Here is a 26561-nt window from a genome sequence, read left to right as displayed (position 1 = left end):
TTACCTTGTTTCCAATGTGTTAATAAGCACCCCAAAGGAGAATTTTGCGGGATAGCGGTGTTACTGCCCAAAATCCCTTTAAGTTTCTCCATTTCAAAAATGCCACAAATGCCGAACCTGCAACGCTTTTGCAATTGTCTTACGGAACGGCGCCTAGGCTTGTACCAACAGGAATTCCTTTAGCCCAACCAAGCGTAGCTTTCGCTGCGTCTTATTGGCAGGCATCCAAACCAAAGTAAAAAGCACCTTACCTTTCTCCCGGGGACGTTTGTGAGCGGCGGAAGTGGTCGCGGCCGATGGGCTCCCCAAGAATCCGTCGGTGCCGGCTGGAGCGTGATCGAGTCGCGAACTTGCTCAGCGGCACTCACAAGGGTCCCATCTGTGGGTCTCCAAAATGTTAGCGTTCAAAAACACATAATCACGGGTGATTTTATGTGGTGCTTTTTATTAAGAGCTCTGGCAATCAGGGTATATTTAACCCAAATCTGACTCCGACCTTACATCCGAAATGATCATGTTTTATACTCTATTGTTACATAACTTTCATGTTAATTGTTAAACTTATATTGTTCTATTGTATACATAAATTTAGCCCCTCTCTGAATTTCCAACATAGTTTCTCACTATTCTTCTTATGGTTATATAATAATTACATTTAATTACTAAACAGTCATCACATCTAACAATTATATAATTTATCATACTGCTTATGCAGGTGCAGTTGATCAGGGAAAGCACAAAGCCTAACATTTTAGTTTCTATCTTTAACTTTTTCCAGGGTTCCACTATCAGTATCACTTTCCTGCCTTGGACTCCAGCTCGTACTGGAGCTCTAATATGTCTGGCACGGCAGCACTCGGTGGTGGAGTCACTTCATTCAATGCACGGTAGTCCACAGTCAATCTCCATTCTCCTTCAGATTTACGCACAGGCCAGATGGGGCTGTTGAAGGGTGAGTGGGTCTTGCTGACAACCCCTTGGGTCTCCTGCTCTCGGATCATCTTATGGATGGGGATCACAGCATCTCGAGTGGTTCTATACTGTCATCAATGCACTGTGGAAGTGGCAATTGGCACCTGTTGCTCTTCTCTCGTCAGGCCTCCTACTGCAGATGAATTCTCAGACAGTCCAGGCAAGGTGTTCAATTGCTGCACACCCTCTGTCATTACAGCCGCTATTCCAAATGCCCACTTGAGTCCTTTCAGGTCTTTGAAACATCCGCTTTGAAGGTAGTCTATGCCCAAAATACACGAGGCCTCTGTAACATCACGATAGGATGTTTCTTCCACTCATACCCAGTCAGGCTCCCATCAGCTTCCACCAAACTAAAATCCTGTGATCCCCCTGTCACACCAGCAATAGAAACAGATTCTGTCCCCACATGTCTTGATGGGATTAATGTGCATTGCGCACCAGTATCAACCAAAGCTTTGTACTCTTATGGTTCCGATGTTCCGGGCCAACGAATCCACAAAGACCAGAAAACACGATTTTCCCTGGCCTCTACTTGGCTAGAGGCAGGGCCCCTCTAAGCCTGGTTATCCTTCTTTCCCTGGGCATATGTCTTGGATGTTCCTTCAATGGGATCAGACATGTCATCATCATCATACCTGGCAGTTCGGCTACAGGCAACTGGAGCTGCTTTCCTCCTGGTGACTTCCTTCAGTTCATGCACCCGTTGTGCCAGAACAGCAGTAGTTTTTCCATCCCACCTTCCCATGTCTTCTCTGCAATCACACAGGAAGAACCACAGCTCAGCTCATGGGGTGTACCTTCTCTTGCCATCTGGGGAACATCTGCCTTGGATACCAGAACCTCTGATCTGTACTGCTGAGATTTGGAGGTCTTCTTTAATCTCCTCTCTGAGCTTCCTTTGATTCTCCTCTATCTTACCCTCTAAGTTCTGCAGACGTGTTTCCACCGCTGCGATTCTGGCATGTGTCGGGCCATGTACAGCATCTGCATATGCTCGGAGCTTCCTTGCCATATCCAGCACAGTCTCATCCCTCTCATCCCACTTCATTATGGCTAAGGCAGAAGCATATTCATGTGACCCATTTCTTGTCACACAAGTTTCCACCACATCACAGATGTGCATGGTACTAAGTCTGGATTCCTAGTTGTTACGTCATCTGAGAAGACAATCTCTGCCACTGCCATTTCTCTCAGGCTTTGGATCCCTTGTTCCATGGTCTTCCATTGTGTTTGCTGCATATAAAGATCATCTGCACACAGATATCTTTGTGCAATACTTTCTAAGACCCCTGCCCAGAGGCTGTGAGTGTTAGCCCCCGCTCATCATTCCTTGGTTGATGACAAGATCATATGACAGGGATCCCAAATGCCTCACTTCAGTGCCATCCAGAATTGTAGCCTTGCCCGCAGCATCCCAGAGATGGACTAACCAACTAATTATGGATTCATCAGGTCATCGGGTGTAATCCTTCCATAAGCCACGAAGGTCCTTCAGGGAAAAGGACTCAATATTTGCGTCTGATCTTGCACCTGCTGCTTGGACTCCTGATTTTATGTCAGGAGACATCGAGGTTCCTTCTCCTGTATCACCATCATCATCATCATCCACTGGTCGATTAGTTTTTTCCGTGCATTTCCCACTTCTAGTACTGGTAGCAACAGCCATGGGTTTAGATGCTGGCTTAGGCTCACTATCTGGCTTGGCTGCTGGCTTCGAGCCTGGGCTGGTGGCTATAGCTTGAGTGACTGGGATAGCTGATTTATCTCCCTGCCCCCCTGCCTCTGTCTGCTGCCCTACACTATCGAACAAAGTGCGATAAGCATAGGCCAGGGCCCAGCTTATTGCAATTAGCCTTTTCTCCTTAGAATCATCATGGCACTTCTCTTTTAGGTATTTCCCCACTTCTGCTGCATTCTGAATTTGTTCCCATGGAAAATCCCAGTCTACAGGTTCAGAAAATTCTTTCAGGGTTTGGCCTATATTTTCCCACTGTCCACACTACTCAGGATTTTTCACGCCTGCATCTACTTCTGGGTCAGGCGTCTCACCAGCTCCTCTGGATATCTCAGCCCTCATTCTAGAGAAGCTGCAGACCATATAGAGGAAGCTTACCAGATTAAATACCAGAAAGATGGTCTCTTTAACATTCAGGGGAAACTGAACATTCTCAAAAAGTGACATAACCTATTCAAAGGAGAAGAAGGAAAAGGAAGGTTGGAAAGTCTCATTCTTGGCTCCACCTCTAGCAGACTGAGTGTAATTACTAATAAATTCCCAAAACGTACTACTGGAATTGGGATGCAGGGTAGGATGAAGAAACCATAAACCATACATATTGTAAACAGACGCCAGTATCTTTGTAAATGCTTTATAAATCATTATCACCAAGGCCAGCACAACAGCTATTCCAATCCGTACCCCTCTACCGTAAAAAATTACTTGTTATGGACAATAATCCTAGTGACCAGAATGGAACCTCAAAAAGGTCTATAGCCCAGAGCCCCACGAAGGCTTTCATCCCCAGAGACATCAGGGGTTCAAGCAGCATGGCTACTAACTGCTTTAACAACAAAAAACACACAATTAATAGAGTTTTTTTCCACCTTTTCCAGCCACGCGTTGGGCGCCAATTCATGTATTTGTCCAGGTTTAGAGCAAATCTGGGGAAGAATCCCCCAAAGGAGCTCCGGTGGGAAAAGCAGATCCAATCGGCCCCTCCCCCCAACTGGCCCGGGGGGAAAAAATACCTCCTTGGAGAAAGGGGGAAAAAACCTGTTTATTAAAAAATAAAACCAAAACAATATCAAACAATGAGACCCCTTGCCACTCTAAAAGAGATGACAAACTGAGAAAACCCTGGGTTGAAGCTCAGCTCACTCAGTCTCTGATCAGTCCCTCCGGTGCGCTTCTTCTCTCCCCCACCTTTCACTCTCTGGAACACTCTTAAAGGTGCAAAATGTATTATACAACAGAAACAGAATGAGATGATTGGGGATAAAAGCATCTTATAGTCAACCCAGGACACTGTCCTCCTCTTTTCTCTTTCTTTCCAGATCTCTCTCTATCTCATATTTACTGTTCAATAAAGTACACTTTGGATTTGGTCTCGTTAGCACCTTAATTGGGGCAAAGGCATCTCTGTAACAATTTTCTTAACCAGACTGTGACATTATTTTGGCACAGTGAGTTCAGAGCACTGTTCTCTGACCCCAAGTGCCTTTGAAAACCGCATGGTTCGCTCCACTGAGGAGGTTGTGGTTCTTTCTGGAAGAACTCTTGAAAACTTGGACACAGTCCCTCCTTCTTCCTGGGGAACTTATGGGAGAACTGATGAGGAAAATGGCTGTTGTGGGTGCCATGTGTAAAGAAAATTTTGTTGTCCTTTATTGAGAAGTTTGTTAAAATCACTGGAGGAAAGGGAGCAAATGATACCAGCGAGACTGAAAAGGTTCATTCACCCCCCACTGAGGAACACAAGGCTTCTGAAAGTCCCACAAGAAGCCCAGCTCAAGCAGCTAAATTCCCAAATAACTCCAGCCAGAGGTCTCCAGGAGGATTTTTTTGGACAGTGTTCGGAGCCGGCAGATCCCGGACTCGAGCCCCGGATATCTCCGGGCTCCCCAAGAGGAGCTTTTTCGGGGGGAGAGGAGCCACGATCGCCCCTTGGGAGGGTCCCGGGGGTCCACGTGGGGATTGCCCAGTACCGATGGGGCGGGACATTGGTCTTGGGGATCCCCGTGAGAAGTGGGGCTGTGGAACGAAGGATCCCCGGGGTGGGGAGAGGGGAAAGGGCGATACCGGAGCTGGGGGACCCCCAGCAGCCCGGAGATGAGGCAGGGACGGGACCTCCTGACCCTGCCTCATGCATGCCCTGGGGTGACTTCATGATGCTCGTACCCCCAATGGTCTGTTTAGCCCAGAAATGAGTTCTGCACCTTTAAGGCTGGTTCTGAGAGTGAAGGGGAGAAGGAAGAAGCAGCAGTTTGTTTTCAGATACTGCACTCATCCTCCACATGCCAGCTCCTGGATGGAAAGAGGGCAGACAGAGCTCTCCTTTGCTTTTAGTTAATTTTTAGCTCTCTGAGGCAGAGAAGTTCCCCTAACTGTTGTTTTTCTTTTTCTTTGGTGCAGTTTAAAATTGCTTGAAACGGAACACCCAGAACACCACCAGCACCTCGCACCTGTGGCCCACCAGGCTGGGCCTGGGCTGGGCATTTCCAGTGCTGCAGAGACTGATAAGAGACTGATAAGACACTGATAAGACACTGAGTGAGCCCAGCTACTGCCCATGGAAGGACTTTGTGAGTTTGTCATCTCTTTTGGAGAAGCAAGAGGTTTTATTGTTTGATATTGTTCATTTGTTTTGTTGGTGAATGCTTTGCCTGCTAAATAAAGAGATTTTTTGCAATTTTCTCCAAGGAAATATTTTTCTGAATCAGCCAGGGAAGAATCTGCTTGAATCTCCTGTCTAGAGAAACCTCTTTTGGGGATTTTCTCCCAAATTTGCTTTAAACCAGGACAGGGTGGTGGCAAGTGGGGGGAGCCCCAAGTGGCTGGATTGAGGGGAGGCTGGAGAGCAGGACCCCAAAATGCCCCAGAATCCCTAAGCAGCCCTGAAGAGGGGGCATCCCCAGGACCCATGGGATTCCCACCAGCCCTGAGATGGGGGACTAACCAGAACCTGAGAATGACGAGACCGGAAATGGGAAACTCCGGGTGGCCTTTTTTTATTCACTCTTGATTTCTGGACATCAGGTGACTTCTAGACATGCACTTGGGTGGGAGGAATCCCCAACACAAGGCATTCACACCTTTTTTTTCCCCAAACCAGGATTTTCCCCAAACCTTCCCACTGTGATATCCCCCCTGTCCCACTCTGGGTGAACTCAGTCCCAAACCTGACCCTGATCCTGGTCTCAATCTCAGACCATGTTGAGACACACTCACAGTTCTGTATTTAATCTCATCCCAGTCCCAAACTCGTCTAGCCCCAGACCCAATCCCAACCCCAGCCCTAAAGCCAATCCCATGTCTAGCCTTAACCCCAGTCCCAGCTCTAATCCAAATCTTAGCCCCAACTCCAAGCCCAGTCCCAATTCCAGCCCCTTCCTAAATCCTCAGCCCCAAACCAAATCCCAGGTTCAGCCCTTCTGGGGGTTCGGGGGTGTCTCTTTCCCTCTGACCCCAATGATGTTTGGGTGAGGTCACAGCAGAGCAGAGAGGGACAGAGACCCCCCGGCCTCCCCAGGTGTGAGAAGGTGGGAGAGCTCCCCCAGCCCTGAGCACCCTCAACGGTGAGAAGGACACAGAGCCCCTGGTCCCCAGCCCTGCACAGGCATTCCCTGGGGCCAGAGGGATGGAGACCCCCTGAGCATCCTCCAGGGTGAGGGGACAGAGAGCCCCGAGCATCCCCTGGGCTGAGAGGGACGGAGACTGCCCTGAGCACCCCCTGGCACAGGGATGAGAAGGAGGGAGACCCCCCAGGCATTCCCTGAATGAAAATGATGGAGACCCCCTGGGGAATGGCCTGGGGTGACAGGGACTGGAACAACCCCTCCAGCCGCTCCAAAGCATTCCCAGGGCATGAGGTACAGGGACCCCTTGAGCATCCTCTGGGCACTGTGTTATAAATAAGAAGCTTGACTAGGCCAATATCCAAGCAGAAATCAATTTATTAATTAATATGTTAAATTATGAGCAATACAGCGCTGGGTACAGTGGGGGAAGTTTTCTCTCCAACTGCACACCGATAGTTGAGGCTCACAGGTATTTATAGGGGTACGCATCAGCTTTCTCAGCAGTTCCAATTCCGAATTTTTACTCATCAGCAGTTTCTATTCCAAATTTTTACATCCCAATTCTATACCTATTGTGAATTAGTTTTTATCAAGATATATCCCAGAAAGGAGTGTCCCCATATGGTGGTGGTTCGGTTTCTGAAAGAAGGAAGAAGTCTCCCAGATGGTGTGGTCCAGATTCCAGATGTGGATCCACCTTTTATTGCAGAGACTATAAATCTCATAACAATGATGTCCAGCTTCCCTTGGTCAAAACTATAAATCTTGAGTTGATGTTCATCTTCCTTTCTTAAGCTGCTTTTCACTGTTTTGTTAAGGCATGAGATAAGCATGTTTCCTTTATATATATTATAAAGCTATAGTTTCAAAGATCCTTACTACAAGCAATATTCTAAAATTATACTTCAAAAGGTTATTATTGCAAAACTCTTTCAGGCTTAGCTACAAGAAGAAAGTTAATGTCAAAGAGTAACATCCTTAAAGCTTTAATTCAAATGCTCCTAAATCAACTTAAGACTTATAAAGGTTAATTATGAACAAAAGATAGGTTCAAAGGCCTTCTTCCATGCTTTACTTTCCTCAGTAATTGTTAGAATTCGTCTTTATAACTGTCCCATGGTCCTTTTCCAGACATATTACAATCACAAATACACAAGTTGCCTGTATGTACCTGACACAAAACACAGCTTTGTATTTCACAGGGGGGCACAGGGACGGCTCCTGTGAGAAGCTGCTGGAAGCTTCCACTGTGTCTGGCACAGCCAATTCCTGGTGGCTTCAAAGATGGACCTGCTGCTGGCAAAGGCTGGGCCAGTTACAAATGGTGGCAATGCCTCTGCGATAACAGATTGTAAAAGAAATCAAAATAGAGATTGTGGCGCAGTTTTAACTGCAGTCAGAGGAGAGCAGAGGGAGAACATGTGAGAAGAACAACTCTGCAGACATCAAGGTCGGTGCAGAAGGAGAGGCAGGAGGTGCTCCAGGCACTGGAGACCCAGGCACCTTGCAGGAGAGCCATGGAGAGAAGGGGCCCTGCTCCCAGGCTGGAGCAGCCTGTCCCTGGAGGAATGCACCCCCTGGAAGAGTGACCCATGCTGCAGCAGTTTGGGAAGGACTGCTGTCCCTGGCATGGACTCACACTGCAGCAGTTTGCAGAGGGCTGTTGCCCCTGAAATGGACTCACATTGGAGAAGCTCCTGCAGAACTGTCTCCCCTGGGAGGGACCCACAGTGCAGCAGGGGAACCACTCCTCTCCCTGAGCCGGGCCAGAAGCCATGGGTGATGAACTGAACATAACCCCCATTCCCTATCTCCCTGCACTGCTGGGGTGGGAGGCAGAGCTGGAAGGAGGGAGGTGAGGGGCATATTTTATTTCCCCTTTTCTTGCTCTGATTTTGTTAGCAATAAATGAATTTCACATCTCTAAGCTAAGCCTGTTTTTCCCAGGACAGTATTTGATGAGTGATCTTGCCCAGTCCTTATCTCAACCCATGAACCCTTTATTAAATTCTCTTTGTCCAGCTGCAGAGGGGAGTGAGTGAGCAGCCCCCATGGATGCCTGGCATTTGGCCTGGGTCAACCCACGACACCATGGTACCACAGGGTCACAATGGACCCTTGGTTCTATGGGGTCTCATTGGTTCCATCAGGCCCTGCAGGGCCACTTCATTCAACAAGGCCCCAAAGTTTCACCATGGTCTCCAGGATTCCATGAGGCCCTGCAATGTCAAAATGGACCTTTGGATCCATGGGGGCCCACAGTGTCAGAATGGGCTCTTTTGGGTCTACAGCTACACAATGGCCCCTCGGTTCCATGTGTCCTGCACTGTTCCATGAATCCTTAGTTCCATGGGGTCCTGTAGGGTCACAATGGTCTCCTTGGTTTCATGGTGCCACACTTGCCATAATTTCCATGGTATCACAACTGCCTTTGGATCCCAAGAGGCCCCAGAGTGTGACAATGGCCCCTTGCTTGCATGACACCCTGTAGTGTCACAATGGTGCCCATGATTCCATCAGGCCCTGCAGTGTCACCGGGGACAGTTGGTTCAATGACACTCCCTAACGTCACCACGGCCCCTTGGTTCCACAGAGCCCCACTGTGTCACTGTGGTCTCTTTGGTTCCAAGGCTCAGAAGTGCCAGAATGACCCTTTGGTTCCATCAGGCCTTGAAGGTTCAAAATGGTCTCCATGGTTTCATGAGTACCCCCTGTGCCACAAGAGACTCTCGGTTCCCTGAAATTCTTCAGGGTCACAATGGGCCCTTGGTTCCATGAGGTTTGGTAGAGTCACAATTGACTCCTGGGTTCCATGAAGCCCTGCTGTGTCACAATGCCCATGGTTCCATGAGTGTCCATGGTGTCACCACGGTCTCCTTGGACCCCCAGTATCACCATGGTCTCCTTGGCACCATCCAGGCCTTGTAACAAGAGACAGGGAGCCATTTTGTGCCTTAAATGAAAGGCTGCAGAACTCATGCTTGTGAGGCTGTGTCACTGATAAGAAACAAACACCACCTGAATATGAATGCCAAATATCATCTCAAGTACCTTCAATCTCAGCCTCAACAGAGGTAGAAAATACAGAGATTCCCCAGCAAATTAAAAACAGGGACCATATTTTGAATGCTGCATTCAAGTGCATTCAAATGCACTCGCTAATATGGGGAGGTGATGATCCCCTATTCCAAGAGTGAACTTAAGAAGGGCTGACTATTGAAGGAACTACAGAGAACCACAATATAAGAAAGGCAGGTGGCACAGGTAATTCTGGGATACAGAGACCAGAAAGCAAGATCAGATGAACCAGTGCAGTTGCCACCAAGAAGATCACGTTCACATGCTGTGGGCAGCAACCCCATCAGGCTGTGTCACAATCCCCTGGTACAAGGGGGGTCACGATGGTTCATTTCACTGATCTCAGGGCGCAAAGACACACAGCAAGGGACTTTCAGTATTAACCAAAACAAATGCACCTTTTATTGAGTGTCCACAGCAGATGCAGCACAAGGATTAGAAAGGAGATAAAGGACAGAGAGACAGAGAAAAGGAGCGGGGGGATAGCTGCCAACAGAGAGATGAAATCCTCGTGGTCCAGCCAATAGATCTGTCTGGTCATGTCGGGGAGAGTCTCAAAGTCTTTGGTTAACTCAAGGCTCTTTTATAATCTACCGCCGGGAGGGGAGCAGGACGGCACATGGAGGGAACAGTGGAGAATAAATCCATTGGGAACAGGTACAGACAGTTCAGTTCTGAACAGCACAAACCAGTGCCAGCAGTGAGCGGGGCCCGTTGTTTCAGGACTGGTTCCTAAGGGAAACATCCCGCTTCCCATGGCAGACATCCTGCTCCAGTCAGGCTAGCACCCCTGGGTTAGAATTTGAAGGGTCTCAGTCTCACTTCTTGGGGAGGGCTTCAATCTCCATCCTTAATGGTGGCTGTGAGGCAGATGAGGGATCTTTGGACCGTCTCTAACAGACTGACATCCCAAAACATAAAAAATAATTATGCATTTCCCCTTAAAAAAAAAAAAAAAAACTGAATTGATAAAATTATAATTAGTTTTCTTATTTTAATAGTATAATTCTATATTTGTAATACCAAATTTTATAATTAATATTATAAAGTCCATACCTTTTTAGCAAGCAAAAAATTTATTGGTCATTGTTTCTAAGTAACACAATTCCCTTCATTAATTAATTGAGCAGTGTGGCTATTGATTTTTCCTTCTTTATGCTAATCAGTCCTATTTTAAATCCTTTTGTCATCTTTTATATAATTTTAACAGACAGGGTAAAAGAGGCCAATTTGGGGTCCCTGGTGACATTTCTGGGGCACATTTGGGGTAGTTCTGGGTCTGACACCAGTTTTAAGACACAGAAAAACTAAGATTAGTATTAACACCCATGAGAGATATGCAAAAAGTCCCCATATTGAGTGTGGCAGAAGAGGAAGAACTCCTCAAAACAGGAGAGAAGAAAGATAATGAAGGGAAGTGGAGATTAGCAGATGGGAGGCAAATGTTGAATAAACCCTTTGCCAGGAAAATGCTAGAAGGCATACATGGAACAACACATTGGAGTACAGAAGCGCTAAGTGATCGGTTTCTGAGGGACTGGAGATGCAGAGGAATTTTCAGAATAGCTAAGCAAGTAACTGATCAGTGTGTGATAAGTCAACAAGTGAATAAGAAAATCATGAGGAAAACACCCAGAGGAGGGTGAGAACTGCCTTACAGCCCTTCCAAAACATCCAAGTAGACTTTACAGAGCTTCCTCAGGTACAACAGGGAAAGTTTTTGCCAGTGATAGTAGATCACGCGACTCATGGGGTGGTAGCCACTGTGAAAGCCAATGCCAGTGTTGTGAGGAAAACACTTCTAGAATGAATCATTCCCCAATATGGGATGGCAAACAGGATTGATTCAGACCGGGGAACTCATTTCATATCTACGATATTGCAGAAAGTTGTTCAGGCCTTGGAAGAAAATTAGGAATTACACACTCCACGGCATCCACAGAGCTCCGGTTGGGTTGGGAGAATGAATCAAACTCTTAAAAGAGCTCTAGTTAAGCTAATGACTGAAACCCCAAATGTCATGGATAAAATGTCTCCCTTTGGCCTTATTAAGAATTAGATGCCAACCCCAGTCAGATCTGGGGGTGTCACCCTATGAAATGATGTTTTGGTTACCCTTCCAGACCTCACCCCAGAAGGTTGCCACCTATGAGGAAAGGGAAGCCAATGCCAAGAAATAAGTTATGTCTATAGCACAAACCTTAGAAGGGCTAAGGCATAAAGGGGCAATTCCTCAAACTACCACCCTGGATTTCAGAATCCATAATATTAATCCTGGGGATTGGGTGATAATTAATCCATGGAGAGATCAGCCTCTAACTCCTCAGTGGGAAGGTCCCTTTCAGGTACTGCTCACCACTGAATTGGCCGTGTGAACTGCAGAGTGGGGATGACTCATGCCAACAGAGTCAAAGGCCCAGTAGAAGAACTCAAAGAATGGAGTATAACATCCAGGCTGGGTGAAACAAGATTGACTTTCAAGCAGAGACTGAAAGACAACCAGAAAAAAATACCAAGACGCCCAAAAAGTAGAGTTAAGCTTCCACCAAACAGCTTGAGAACTGTCTTCCTGTTTTAGTGGGTGAGAATTACCAGCATCTGTTGAGGAGAAGTACACAAAGGACTGTAAAACATAATGGGGCAGCATCCTTAAGAAGTAAGACAAGGACTAGAGGGCAAGATCAGGTTGGCCCCTTTGTTCACTACCAAGAAGGCTCCATAGCCCTGCTGTGGGTAGCAATCCCTAAGGCATGGTAAGGAAGGGACTAAAGGCCATACCGGACCTCTATCATTGCTCAGTTGCCTTTTAATTCAACAGGGACTGGAGGGCAGGACCGAGTTGGCCTCTGTACTCACCCCTAAGATACATTGACTATGGGTAGCAGCCACATAGGCACGGCAGATGGGAGTCAAAGCCATACTGGACCTCTGTGATGCCCTTTTGTCCATACCAAATTAAGTGTGTCTAAGAAAAAACTGAGATTTTTTCTCCTGTCCCGTTGTCCATGCCCACATCAACAGATACTAGTATGACTCATTCAAGAGAGAGAGAAAGTTTTTACCTAATTGTTCAAGCAAAAGGACTTACAGAAAAAGAAAAGGGGAGCTTGTTATAGATGAGTAATTCTATGGTTGACTATCACAATTAAGGGGTGAATATTAAATATATGTTGAGAAAAGTTTTTTAGATGTATAGTTATCCTTCCCCTCCCCATTGCATTGTTATCACAGGATGGCCTCAGTAGTTGGGGCATTTGGGAGGGTTGGCTTGTTACTATGGCAGCCCCTGACCTCCAATCATGGTGTTAGACAGTGATCTCCACCACTGGACAGTGAAGAAAGAGTCGATTGACAAGACTTTGGGAGGGGCAAGAGGTGTAAAAGACAGAACATCCATTTTGTAGATGAGCACACAGTGACTGAATCCTTTGCTCCTGGTGCTGTATTCTTTTCTTTATTAAGTCTTCTGTTGTATTTTGATATGGCCTTAAAAAACCATTTAAAATATTTGAAATTAAAAATTGTTTCTCACATGGGGTTGGGGAATGTAGGGCAAGGTTGTCCACACTGGGTCAGCTCCAAGGTACAACTTCCCTGACCTGGCCAGACCTCCTTAGGAGAGACCCTGGATCAATATCAATCACAGAATGCTGCAATCACCTCTTGTATAGTAAGAACAGCAATAAAAGACACCCTTTAAGACAGGAATACATATTTCTTAGAAGCTGTTTAAAATAATTCTCCATAACTGTAAAAGGAATACTTCCTAAAGAACTGCTCCAGACCAGAGAGAAATCAAGGCAGAGCCATAGTTTGTCAGGACAGGCTTGATCCTAATGAGCCCCGTGGTGCATTTGGAGCTGAGCCCTTGAACATCAGGGCTTGAGAGGAGATTGCACAAACCTTTCCAGGAGTCAAAGTCAGAGAAAAACCCCAAAGTGTCTCAAAGCATGAATGGGTCTCATTGAGGTCCATCGCCAACACAGGCTCCTCATGGACTCATTGGAGGAGAGAACTGGAGGCCAGGATGGCAAAAAAAAATCTCTGAGAAATTCAGTGTAAAAAAGGAAAAATCCATACTACCTTAAAAACCTTGAGTATCTCAAAGCATTAATGAGCCCCACTGAGTGTCAGTACAAAGCCCTCAAGGGACTGGTTAAAGCAGATAATTGGGGCCATGATTGCACAAACCTCTCACAGAGTCTGTATCAAAAGGGAAACACCAAGTACCTTAAAATAACTGAAGTACCTTGCAGTATTAATGAGCCCTGCTCAGTGTTGTTACTGACAAAGCCTCTCAAGGGACTAATTACAGTAGATAATTGGAGGCCAGGATTGCACAAACCCCTCAGAGACTCCAAGGCAAAAGCCAAACCCAAAGTCCTTTGAAAAACCTGCAGTCCCTGAAGGGAGCATTCAGGAGCCCCCAGGGCCATTGCTGAGCAAGGCTCCCCAGGGACTCCTTCCAGCAGATCCTTGAGGCCACTGGGATGTGGGCAAGGGGGGGATGCTGAGGGCAGAACAAGGGGCTGACAGTGCCCAGCCTGGCTGAGGCTGTGCCAGGAGGCCCCAGGGCCTCAGGACAAGGTGTCTCCTCACAGCCCTTGGTGGCACAGACCCTGCTGTGCCCCAGGGCACAAAGACTTGGCTTCTCTTTGTCCCCAGCTGTCATCACTGCCTCCAGTTTTCTGCTATGCCTGGGGCCTGGGGACACTTTCTCAGTCGTGTCCTTCACTGGGACCCCTTAAAAGTCCAAGAAAGTTTGGAGTTGGATTCTGACTTGGAGTTCTGGAGAGGTTTCTTCAGCTGCCTCTCAGGGACTGATGTTCAGGGCCTGAGCACAAATCCCCAGAGGCTCATTAAAGTCCTTGTGCTGTGTCTGTGCTGCTGAGCTGGGCTGGGCTCCTGGCACAGAGGCAGCTTCTGGTAAGCAAGAAGAGATTCAAAAGCACATTTCTCTTGATGAGCAGCTTTACTCCCAGACCAGCAGGGCTGGGGCACTGCCTGCAGCCACTCCGGGCACAGCACAGAAGCACAGAGAGCTTCAGTCAGTGAGGATTGGGAAGGTGCTGAGAAGTGCCTGGGGCAGAATCACTGCCAGCCCTTGGCACAGGAACCTCTGGCTGCAGGACAATGCAGCTGCAGCTCCTGGAGCCATCTCCTCAAGCTGGAACATCCCAATGCCTACAGACTCTGTGAGTACAACTCTGAGTATTTCTGGTGTGGGGGAGGTGAAATGCTCTTGAAGGTCTGACATGCTGATGGTTTCTGATCAGTCATAGAATATTTCCATGACAAGGACTTTGTAAAAATGAAGTTATTTCCTAAGACATTGTATTCAGTTTCCTAATATTGGACAACGGCAGGGAGGGGGAGATAAATATTAAAAGTTGATTATTACTTATTTATTATTAATGTTGACAAGTGCCTGAGACAATGCAAACTGTATGTTTTAGTGATCAGTAGGAGATCTCTAATTTTCTTTCAGCCCCTCTGCCCATGGACAGCACCAGCATCGCTTTTGCTGGACCCGTCAGGCTCAGTCTGAGATGTCCTTTCTCCAAGCTGCAAACAGAACCTGCTCCCAGCCAGTGCCCTGCAAACAGGCAGGGTTCTGTCAGGCCAAGGAGAGTGCACAGAGATTTGGGCTCTGTGAGTGTTGGCAGGGAGAGATCAGGCACAGGGAAACACCTGCAGGAGGAAAATCTGCAGGAAGCAGATAGAAGATCAGGCAACGAGAGAAAACAAACCCCAGCAATGCTCTGGCAGGGAGAGTTTAGAGATGCCCAAAGGGTCCCCTCCAGTGCAGCCCCTCCATCTGAACAAGCCCCCTCCCTCCTGTGCCCCCAGCCAAGCCTCTGCCCTCCGGGCTGGGGCTCCAAGGCATGCAGCCCCTCCTGTGCAGGCAGAGCTGCAGCAGAGCCGTGGGGCAGCTCTGCAGCCCTGGGCCCAGTTCCCTCTGTAGAGCACAGGGCTGGAAGCAGCTGCCCGGCACTGGGGGCTCTGGAGGGGGCAGAGCTGGCTCAGGGTGACACTGTCCCCAGTGCCCGGCTCTGGGCAATGCTGTCAGTGCAGCCAGGGAAGGAGCTGCATCTCCCTCAATCCAACACCATCATAAGGGCACTTGGAAGTCTCCCTGAGATTTCAGTCCAAGCTGGGAGCTTTAATCCAGGGTGCAAACCTGTCCTAGAGCATCTCCGAGTTTTAAGATTGATAGGGAAAGGCAGAGGAGTTGTGACACAGAAAATGTTGCTGGGTTGGTGAAATGAGCAACGTGAGTCCTTGGCTACAATTGTGGAGCTGGGCTGTGGTGTATCCATCTTCTCTCAGCAGTACATGGGAGATTTTTAGGGAAAACGTGGGAAGCTGATAATTCTCCCCTTGAAAAGGTTAAAGCCCAGAGAAACTCTGAACAGGTCAGAATTACAGATCATCTCCCCTCATCTCTTTGCCTCACAGAATTTGCTCTTTTCTCCCTGAGGGTTTCTAATATCCAACAACACCAGCAGAGATATGAGAGTGCTTAAAAAAACCCCAGAAAAATAACATCATGTCCATCTGCATTACAAAGGAGGGTGTATGGGAAATGGCTTTGATTTTGGTTACAGGCATTTCCTCTAACTCTTCACTGTTCCTTTCTCCATTCTTTTCACAGGTTCTCCTTTCTCTTCACAGGTTCCCATGTGAAGCCACAGCAAATGTCCAACAGCAGCTCCATCAGCCACTTCCTCCTGCTGGCGTTGGCAGACACACGGCAGCTGCAGCTCCTGCACTTCTGCCTCTTGCTGGGCATCTCCCTGGCTGCCCTCCTGGGCAACGGCCTCATCATCAGCGCCGTAGCCTGCGGCCACCACCTGCACACGCCCATGTTCTTCTTCCTGCTCAATCTGGCCCTTGCTGACCTGGGCTCCATCTGCACCACTGTCCCCAAAGCCATGCACAATTGCCTCTGGGACACCAGGAATATCTCCTACACAGGATGTGCAGCCCAGGTTTTTCTGATCATCTGCTTCCTCGGAACAGAGCTTACCCTCCTGACCATCATGTGCTATGACCGATATGTGTCCATCTGCAAACCCCTGCACTACGGGACCTTGCTGGGCAGCAGAGCTTGTGCCCACATGGCAGCAGCTGCCTGGGCCAGTGCCTTCCTCAATGCTCTCATGCACACGGTCAATACATTTTCCCTGCCCCTGTGCCATGGCAATGCCCTGGGCCAGTTCTTCTGTGAAATCCCCGCCATTCTCAAGCTTTCCTGCTCACACTCCAACCTCAGGGAACTTGGGTTCATTGTGGTTAGCCTTTGTTTAGGACTCAGCTGTTTTGCGTTCATTGTTTTCTCCTATGTGCAGATCTTCATGGCCGTGCTGAGGATCCCCTCTGAGCATGGACGGCACAAAGCCTTTTCCACCTGCCTCCCTCACCTGGCCGTGGTCTCCATGTTCCTCAGCACTGCAGCACTTGCTCATCTGAAACCCCTCTCCATGTCCTCCCCATCCCTGGATCTGGCCCTGTCAGTTCTGTACTCGGTGGTGTCACCAGCCCTGAACCCCCTCATCTGTAGCCTGAGGAACCAGGAGCTCAAGGCTGCAGTGTGGAGACTGATGACTGGATGGTTTCAGAAACATTAAACTTCTGGCCAACTTCTGCATATCACTTGTAACGAAACTCATTTTTGATAGTTCTTGATGGTTTCATTTTCGGAATTAGTTTCCTTTGTTCTACATCTATTAATCTTGATAAAGAAATATCATTCCTTGTGCCATTTTTCATTTTGTTTCTCTCCATTTTCCCTGTGGGCACAGACTGTGTCAATGAGGGGCTATGCTCTTTGTGGCTTTAAAGGAACTAAAGGATCTCCCAGCAAAGTTTTCTGCAGAGATGCCCTTTTGTTGCCTTCTCTGGAGCTGCAGCAGCAATGTCTGTGTGCAGAGCTGGGGGCAGATCAGGGCTGGCCCAGCCACTGTGCCCAGCAGAAGCAGCAATTGGTGTTGCCAGTGCTGCTGCCGTGGCCCTGCCCCACTGCCCTGGTGGCCCTGGTGTTGCTGCAGGGCCTGAGTGCTCTCAGGGCTGGGAACAGCCCTGGGGGTGGCAGTGCCGGGGCTGCAGCAGGGACAGGCCATGGGCACTGCTGGGGCAGCGCTGACGCCTCAGGCCGAGGCCTGGGGGCTCCAGGCCCCTTTCCCAGGCTCTCCCAAGAACACGGCCAGGCCAATGCTCAGCACAGAAAAGCCCCGTGAGCAGCCCCAGGCTGGCGGTGGGCAGGCTGGGGGCAAACAGCATGGCTGGGGCTCTGCAAGGTCCCTGAGGCAGACGGGAAGGAACAGCAGAGCAGGGGCTGATCCACCCCCAGTGCGCTGCACAGCCCAGGGCAGTGTCCCAGAGCATCCTCATGGAGCTGCCAACAACATCCCCCCTCTGCAGCCCTGGCCTCTCCCCCTGCTCACACAGGTGCCCCATCCTTGCAGGCACAGACACGGCAGCACTGGCTCAGCACCCCCTGTTTGCATTGCACAGAGCAGGGGGAGCACCCCCATGCTGTTGCTGTGGGGACATGAACCTGAGGGAGCACAAATGCCATCAGCCCCTGGGGCCAGCAGGGGCTGGGGGACACCAGGGAAACCACTCAGCTTTGTCCTGGCCTCTGCACTCAGCCAGAAAGTTTGTTCCCATCAGCTGAGAGTTTCCTGTCCCACTGCAGACGCTGTTGCTCAGAGCCAGGGCTGCCTGGCAGCCACCCCCAAACTGCCCTGGGCATTTCCTTTGCTTCACCTTGGCTTTCTTTACTGTGTCTGGCACAAATTTCTTCCTGCTGCCCATCCCTGTTCCCTCTCCTGCAAACAGCCCATCCCTGTTTGCCCTTTCCTCTCTGGCCCCACTCCCCATTGCAGTTCCTGACTTGGCCCCATGGGAACGTCCCTTGGGCAGCAGGATCATCCTGCAAGTGCTGCAGGAATTGTCTGCAGGCTCCTGCAGTGCCTGGTGCTGCGCCCTTGCCAGAGGCACCCCAGGCCAAGGGGGCACATCTGGGCTGCTCTGTCTGGCTCTGGGGCTCCCTGTTCTGGGCAGTGAGGAGGAGCTGCAGAGGCTCTGCAGGACTGACAGGATGGGCTTTGGGGCTGGCAGGAGAAGCTGAGGGACCTGGCCTGCTGGAGCTTCTGAAGAGGAGGCCCGGGGTTCATCCTGCAACTGTTCCAAGGGTGCTTTCAGAGAATCCCAGAATCAGCAAGGTTGGAAAAGACCTTGGAGGTCATCAAGTCTAACCTGTTCCCTGACACTGCCTTGTCTCACCTGAGCCTCCTCCAGGATAAAAAACCCCAGCAGCTCCCTCAGCCACTCCTCAAAGCTCTTGTGTTCCAGACCCCTCCTCAGCCTTGTTGCCCTTCTCTGGACACGCTCCAGCTCCTCCATGTCCTTCCTAATTAGAGGGGCCCAGAACTGCAAACAGCACTCGAGGCGCTGCCCAAGCATTGCTGAGCACAGGGGAACAATCCCTGCCCTGCTCCTGCTGGCCACACCATTCCTGATCCAGGCCAGGAGCCATTGGCCTTCTTGGCCACCTGGGCACTCTGCTGCCTCATGTCCAGCCTGCTGTCCATCACTCCCTGCACGTCCCTTTCTGCCTGGCTGCTGTCCAGCCACTCTCTCCCCAGCCTGTAGCACTGCAGGGGTTGTTGTGGCCAAAGTGCAGGACCTGGCACTTGGACTTGTTAAACCTGACCTTGTTGGGTTTGGCCTCTGCATCTATCCTGTCCAGGAGCCGTGGTCCCAGCATGAGCCCAGTTGCTGCCCCTGTGTGCTTCCAGTTTTCTTGTCACTCCCATGATGATCCTGGTCACTTCCCCTCACTCCTGGCAGGATCCCTCTTCTTCCCAGTATGAGCCCAGGCACTCCCAGTCATTCCCCGTTATGATGCAATTTGTCCCCAACATGGTCCCAGTTGCTCCCACTTTCATCCATTGTGTTCCCCATTCTCCCAGTTGCCCCTAGTATAGTCCCAGTAACTCCCAGTATGATCCCAGTCTCTCCCAGCAGGGCCTCAGTCACTCACACTTGCCCCCAGCTGCCCCCAGCATGGTCCCAGTTTCCCCAGCGCATTCCCAGTGGCTCCCAGTGTGGTTCCAGTCACCACCTGCATGGTCTCAGGCACTCCCAGCATATCCCAGTTGCCTGAACATTCTTGTATTCATTGCCAGGCACTCCCAGTTACCTCAGCGTGGTTCAGCTGCCCCCAGTTTCATCCCAGTCACTGCCAGGATATCCCAGTTGTCACCAGCATGCATCCTGTCATTCCCAGTTTCTCCCAGTTCCTCCCAGTGTGTGCACAGTCAGCTCCCAGCATGGGCCTGGTAGCTCTCAGGAACCCCAGTCAGGGTCTATTGACACCCACTATAATCCCAGTGTGATCCCAGTCACTCCCAGTATGATGCCAGTCACCCCCAGTGGGATCCCAGTTGTTCCCTGTCAATGCCAGCAGGACCCCAGTAGTGTCCAGTATGATCCTCATGACTCCCAGTCTCTCCCAGTATATCTCAGTCACCCCCAGCATGTTCCCGGTCACTCCCAGTTCCTCCCAGTTCCTTTCAGCATGATTCCAGTTGCCCACAGCCCCTCCTAGTCAATCCCAGTATGATTCCAGCCACCCACAGTGTGATCCCAGTCTCAGCCAGCATGGACCCAGCTGCTCCCACTGTGATCCCAGTATGATCCCAGCTGCTGCCAGAATAGTCCCAGTTGTTCCCAGTTCCTCCCAGTATGATCCCAGTTGTCCCTCGAATAGTCCCAGTCCCTCTCGGCATAGTCCCACTCACTCCCACTTGCCCCCAGCATGGTCCCAGCTGCTCCCAGTGTGGTCCCAATTCCTCCCAGCATGTTTTCAGTCACTCCCAATCAACCCTCAGTTGCTTCCAGCCTGATGCCAGTTGCTCACAGCCACTCCCAGTCACCCTCAGTGCACTCCCAGTTGCTCCAAGAATGACCCAGTGTGATCCCAGTCAATCCCAGCATGGGCCCAACTGCTCCCACTGTAATCCCAGTAGGAACCCAGTTGTCCCCAGGATGGTTCCAGTTGCTCCGTGTTGCTCCCAGTGTGATGCCATTTGCTCCCAGTATAGTCCCACACACTCCCCATATGATCCCAGTCATCCCCAGTATGGTTACTGACACTCCCAGTATATCCCAGTCTCCCTCAGCATGCCTGAAGTCATTCCCAGACACCCCAGTAAGCTGATTTACATCCCAGTATGATATCAGTCATGCCCAGTATATCCCAGTTGCCTCCAGCCTGCATCCAGTCATTCCCAGTTCCTCCAGTTTGCTTGCAGCATGATCCCAGTTGCCCAAAGTGTGAACCCAGTTGCTCCCTTTCAACACCAATAGGAGCTAGGAAGTTCCAGTTTGATCCTTGTCACATGCCAGCACTCCCAGTATGGTCCCAGTATAATCCCAGTAACTTCCAATCACTCCCAGTATGGTCCCAGTTGCCTCCAACTAGATCAGCCCAGTCAGTCCCAGTATGATGCCATTTGCTCCCAGCATGCTCCCAGTTGCTCCCAGTCACCCCCACTGTGGAGGATGATGTGCAGGGTGTGTTCCCAGTCGCTCTCAGATACTCCCAGTATTAGTCCCTCCCAGTATGATCCAGAGATGACCCCAGTGTGCTCCCAGTCCCTGCCAGTATGAACCAGTTGTGCTCCACATGGTCCCAGTTGTTCCCTTTCACCCTCACTTTTGTTCCAGTCACTCCCAGTCTCTCCCAGTGTACCCCAGTTCCCTCCAGCACATTCCCAGTCACTCCCAGTTCCTTCCAGCATGATCCCATTTGCTCACAACCACTCCCAGTCAGCCTCAGTCTAGTGGCACTCACTGCCAGTATGATCCCAGTCACCTCCAGCATGACCCCAGTTCATCCCAGTATAAACCCAGTGGCTTCCAATCATGCCCATCATGCACTCAGTCACTCCCAGTTCCTCCCAGTTGCTCCTTGCATGATCCCAGTTGCTCAGAGCTGCTCCTGGTCACCCTCAGAATGATCCCAGTCATTCCCAGTATATCCCATCTGTCCCCGATATGGTCTCAATTGACCCCTGCAGGCTCCTACTCCATTCCAGTGTGATCCCAGTATGATCCAGTCTCCCTCAGTGTGATCACAGTTTACCCCAGCATGGGCCCAGCTGCTCCCAGTATGATCCCCGTAGTATCCCAGTACAATCCCAGTCATTAGAGATGTTGATCTTTGACATCTCTGAAGGTCCCTTTTGGTCCTGAAACAGACTTGCAGAATCCTGAAACAAAGAACTGCTGAAGAAAAATCACTAATAAATATTAAAAGAAATCCATTGATATTTATAAAACAATATTGAGAAAATTTCTGGAATGCCTTGGCCGCTGTCCTTAATTGAATCACTTGGGCTGAGTCTGACTCATGGCTTTCCAGTACTTTGAGCTGGTAGCTCTGTCCACCTTCCACAGAGCAGTGCCCAGGGTCCAGGTAGGGGGATCACAGCCCCCAAACCCGGCGGTGGGCAGGCCAAACAGCCCAGACCTGGCCTGCAGGGCAGGGTCTTTGTTCTCACAGCCCACCCCCACCATGCTGCCAGTACCTTGGCAGCAGGAGTGACCGAACGCTTTTTCCCTCTCCCCACAGAACCACCAGTGCACACTGGTGATGGGAAGGAGAAGCTTTCCCAGGAATATCCATCCTGGATCTGTGGGTCTTCTTTCCCCGGAAAAAGTGAGCGATGCTCGCTCTCCAACCCCCCCCCCCCCCCCCACCCTGCGATTCAAATTCCAATGTTCCTGTTTTCTGCTACTCAACATCACCCCCATCCCCTCCGGGCTTGTGGCCAGAGGCAGCACCTCTGGGAGCCAAATCCCCACGCCGCTGGCGCACGTGAGGGGAGTCAGGCACCCCAAATCCCAGGGAGACGCCCCTGACCAAACGTGGATCAGCCTGTGAAAAATGTTGTGTCCCAGAAAAACACTCAGTTTGAAAGTTTTCAGCTGGGAGGCCCCGGCTGTCAGCAAATGAGCCGCGCCTCCCCTGAGGGACAGGCCAGCGTCCCCTTCTTCTCTCCCAGCTCCCACCACAGGGGTGTTATAAATGAGAAGCTTGACTAGGCCAATATTCAAGCAGCAATCAAGTCATTAATTAATATGGTAAAGCATGAGCAATAAAGCGCTGGGTACAGTGAGGGAAGTTTTCCCTCCAGCTGCACAGTGATAGTTGAGGCTTACAGGTATTTGTAGGGGTACTCATCAGCTTTTTCAGTAGTTTCTATTCCCAATTTTTATGTCACAATTCCATACCTATTATGATTTAGTTATTCTCAGGATGTATCCCAGAAAGGAGTATCTCAAGATGCTGGTGGTTCAGTTTCTGAAAGAAGGAAGAAATCTCCCAGATGGTGTGGTCCAGAATCCAGATGTGGGTCCACCTTTTAATTGCAGAGACTATAAATCTCAAAACAGTGATGTCCAGGTTCCCTTGGCTATTAATCCTTGGGTTGAGGTTCATCTTCCTTTCTCAGGCTGCTTTTCACTGTTTTGTTAAGGTGTGAGATAAGCGTGTTTCCTTTTATTTATTCTAAAGGTATAGTTTCAAAGTTCCTTACTACAAGCAATATTCTAAAATTATACTTCAAAAGGTTATTATTGCAAAACTCTTTCAGGCTTAGCTACACGCAGAAAGTTCCTGTCAAAAAGCAACATCCTTAAAGCTTTAATTCAAATGCTCCTAAATCAACTTAACACTTATAAAGGTTAATTAAGAAAAAAGGATAGGTTCAAAGGCCTTCTTCCACGCTTTACGTTCCTCAGTAATTATTAGAATTTGTCTTTATACCTGTCCCATGGTCGGTTTCCACACATATTACAATCACAAATACACACGTTGCCTGTATGTACCTGACACGAAACACAGCTTTGTATTTCACAGGGGGGCACAGGGATGGCTCCTGTGAGAAGCTGCTGGAAGCTTCCACCATGTCTGGCACAGCCAATTCCTGGTGGCTTCAAAGATGGACCTGCTGCTGGCAAAGGCTGGGCCAGTTACAAATGGTGGCAATGCCTCTGTGATAGCAGATTTAAAAGGAAATCAAAATAGAGATTGTGGCGCAGTTTTAACTGCAGCCAGAGGAGAGCAGAGGGAGAACATGTGAGAAGAACAACTCTGCACACATCAAGGTCAGTGCAGAAGGAGGGGCAGGAGGTGCTCCAGGCCCTGGAGACCCAGGCACCCTGCAGGAGAGCCATGGAGAGAGGGGCTCTGCTCCCAGGCTGGAGCAGCCTGTCCCTGAAGGAATGCACCCCCTGGAAGGGTGACCCATGCCGCAGCAGTTTGGGAAGGACTGCTGTCCCTGGGATGGACTCACATGGGAGAAGCTCCTGCAGAACTGTCTCCCTTGGGAGGGACCCACGGTGCAGCAGGGGAACCACTCCTCTCCCTGAGCCGGGCCAGAAGCCATGGGTGATGAACTGACCATAACCCCCATTCCCTGTCTCCCTGCACTGCTGGGGTGGGAGGCAGAGCTGGAAGGAGGGAGGTGAGGAGCTTATTTTATTTCCCCTTTTCCTGCTCTTACTTTGTTAGTAATAAATGAATTTCACATCTCTAAGCTAAGCCTGTTTCTCCAGGACAATATTCGATGAGTGATTTCACCCAGTCCTTATCTCAACCCACGAACCATTTATTAAATTTTCTTTGTCCAGCTGCAGAGGGGAGTGAGTGAGCAGCCCACATGGATGCCTGGCATTTGGCCTGGGTCAACCCACGACACCTTGGTACCACAGGGTCACAATGGACCCTTGGTTCTATGGGGTCTCATTGGTTCCATCAGGCCCTGCAGGGCCACTTCATTCAACAAGGCCCCAAAGTTTCACAGTGGTCTCCAGGATTCCATGGGACCCTGCAATGTCAAAATGGACCTTAGGATCCATGGGGGCCCACAGTGTCACAATGGGCTCTTTTGATTCTACAGCTTCACAATGGCCCCTTGGTTCCATGTGTCCTGCACTGTTCCATGAATCCTTAGTTCCATGGGGTCCTGTAGGGTCACAATGGTCTCCTTGGTTTCGTGGTGCCACAGCTGCCATAATTTCCATGGTCTCACAATTGCCCTTGGATCCCAGGAGGCCCCAGAGTGTGACAATGGTCCCTTGCTTCCATGACGCCCTGCACTGTCACAATGGTGTCCGTGATTCCATCAGGCCCTGCAGTGTCACCATGGGCAGTTGGTTCAAGGACACTCCACAATGTCACCACGGCCCCTTGGTTCCACAGAGCCCCACTGTGTCACTGTGGTCCCTTTGCTTTCAAGGCTCAGAAGTGCCAGAATGACCCTTTGGTTCCATCAGGCCTTGAAGTTTCAAAATGGTCTCCATGGTTTCATGAGTACCCCCTGTGTCACAAGAGACTCTTGGTTCCCTGAAGTTCTTCAGTGTCACAATGGGCCCTTGGTTCCAAGAGGTTTGGTAGAGTCACAATTGACTTCCTGGTTCCTTGAAGCCCTGCTGTGTCACAATGCCCATAGTTCCAAGAGTGTCCATGGTGTCACCACGGTCTCCTTGGATCCCCAGTATCACCATGGTCTCCTTGGTAGCATCCAGGCCTTGTAACAAGAGACAGGGAGCCATTTTGTGCCTTAGATGAAAGGCTGCAGTACTCATGGTTGTGAGGCTGTGTCACTGATAAGAAACAAAAACCACCTGAATCTGAACGTGAAATATCATCTCAAGTACCTTTAATCCCAGCCTCAACAGAGGTAGAAAATACAGAGATCTCCCAGTAAATCAAAAACAGGGACCATATTTGGAATGCAGGCAAAATGCATTCGAATGCACTCGCTATGATGGGGAGGTGATGATCCCCTATTCCAAGAGTGAACTTAAGAAGGGCTGACGATTGAAGGAACTGCAGAGAACCACAATATAAGAAAAGCAGGTGGCAAGGGTAATTCTGGGATAGGGAGACCAGAAAGCAAGAGCAGATGAACCAGTGCAGTCGCCACCAAGAAGATCAGGTTCACACGCTGTGGGCAGCAACCCCATCAGGCCGTGTCACCATCCCCTGGTGCAAGGGGGGGTCACAATGGTTCATTTCAGTGATCTCAGGGTGCAAAGACACACAGCAGGGGACTTTCAGTATTAACCAAAACAAATGCACCTTTTATTGAGAGTCCACAGCAGATGCAACAGAAGGATTAGAAAGGAGATAAAGGATAGAGAGACAGAGAAAAGGAGGGGGGGAATAGCTGCCAACAGAGAGATGAAATCCTTGTGGTCCGGCCAATAGATCCGTCTGGTCACGTTGGGGAGAGTCTCAAAGCCTTTGGTTAACTCAGGGCTCTTTTATAATCTACTGCCGGGAGGGGAGCAGGATGGCACATGGAGGGAACAGTGGAGAATAAATCCATTGGGAACAGGTACAGACAGTCCAGTTCTGAACAGCACAAACCGGTGCCAGCAGTGAGCAGGGCCCGTTGTTTCAGGACTGGTTCCTATGGGAAACATCCCGCTTCCTATGGCAGACATCCCGCTCCAGTCAGGCCTGCACCCCTGGGTTAGAATTTTATCTCAGTCTCAGTCCTTGGGGAGGGCTTCCATCTCCATCCTTGACGGCGGCTGTGAGGCAGATGAGGGATCTTTGGACCGTCTCCTACAGACTGACATCCCTAAACATAAAAATAAATGTGCATTTCCCCTTAAAAATAAAATTTACGGAATTAGGAAAATTATAAATATTTTTATTATTTATGGTAGTAATATTCTATATTTGTATTACAAAATTTTAATATTTGTATTTAAAAATCCATACCTTTTTAGCAAGCAAAAAATTTATTGGTCATTAGTTCTAAGTAACACAATTCCCAACATTAATTCATTGACCAGTGTGGCTATTAATTTCTACTTCTTTAGGCTAATCAGTCCTATTTTAATCCTTTTGTTATCTTTTTTATCATTTTAAAAGACAGGATAAAAGGGGCCACTTTGCGGTCCGTGGAGACATTTCTGGGGCACATTTGGGGCAGTTTTGGGTCTGGAGAGGAAATTCAGAGAGAACTTGATGGTCTGGAGGACACTCGGGGGAGCCGGGTGGGCACTTGGTGGGGCACTCAGGGCTTCCAGTTCGGGGTCCGGGGCAGCACTTGGGGGTCCAGGGGGGCGCTTGGAGGTCAGGGAGGGGAATTTGGGGCCCTTCGGGGTCCGGGTAG

The 26561-nt window shown here is 49.5% G+C and overlaps 1 pseudogene; it reads left to right on the top strand.

Moving 5' to 3' along the window:
* The window catches only part of LOC131559605 (zinc finger protein 11-like), a 912004-nt pseudogene that overhangs the window by 388677 nt on the left and 496766 nt on the right, over nt 1-26561 (top strand).

The sequence above is a fragment of the Ammospiza caudacuta genome, chromosome 7 (assembly GCF_027887145.1).
Source record: "Ammospiza caudacuta isolate bAmmCau1 chromosome 7, bAmmCau1.pri, whole genome shotgun sequence".
NCBI classification, from domain to species: domain Eukaryota; kingdom Metazoa; phylum Chordata; class Aves; order Passeriformes; family Passerellidae; genus Ammospiza; species Ammospiza caudacuta.
Note: the sequence above shows the minus strand (reverse complement) of the source record. Positions and strands in the feature narration are given on the sequence as shown.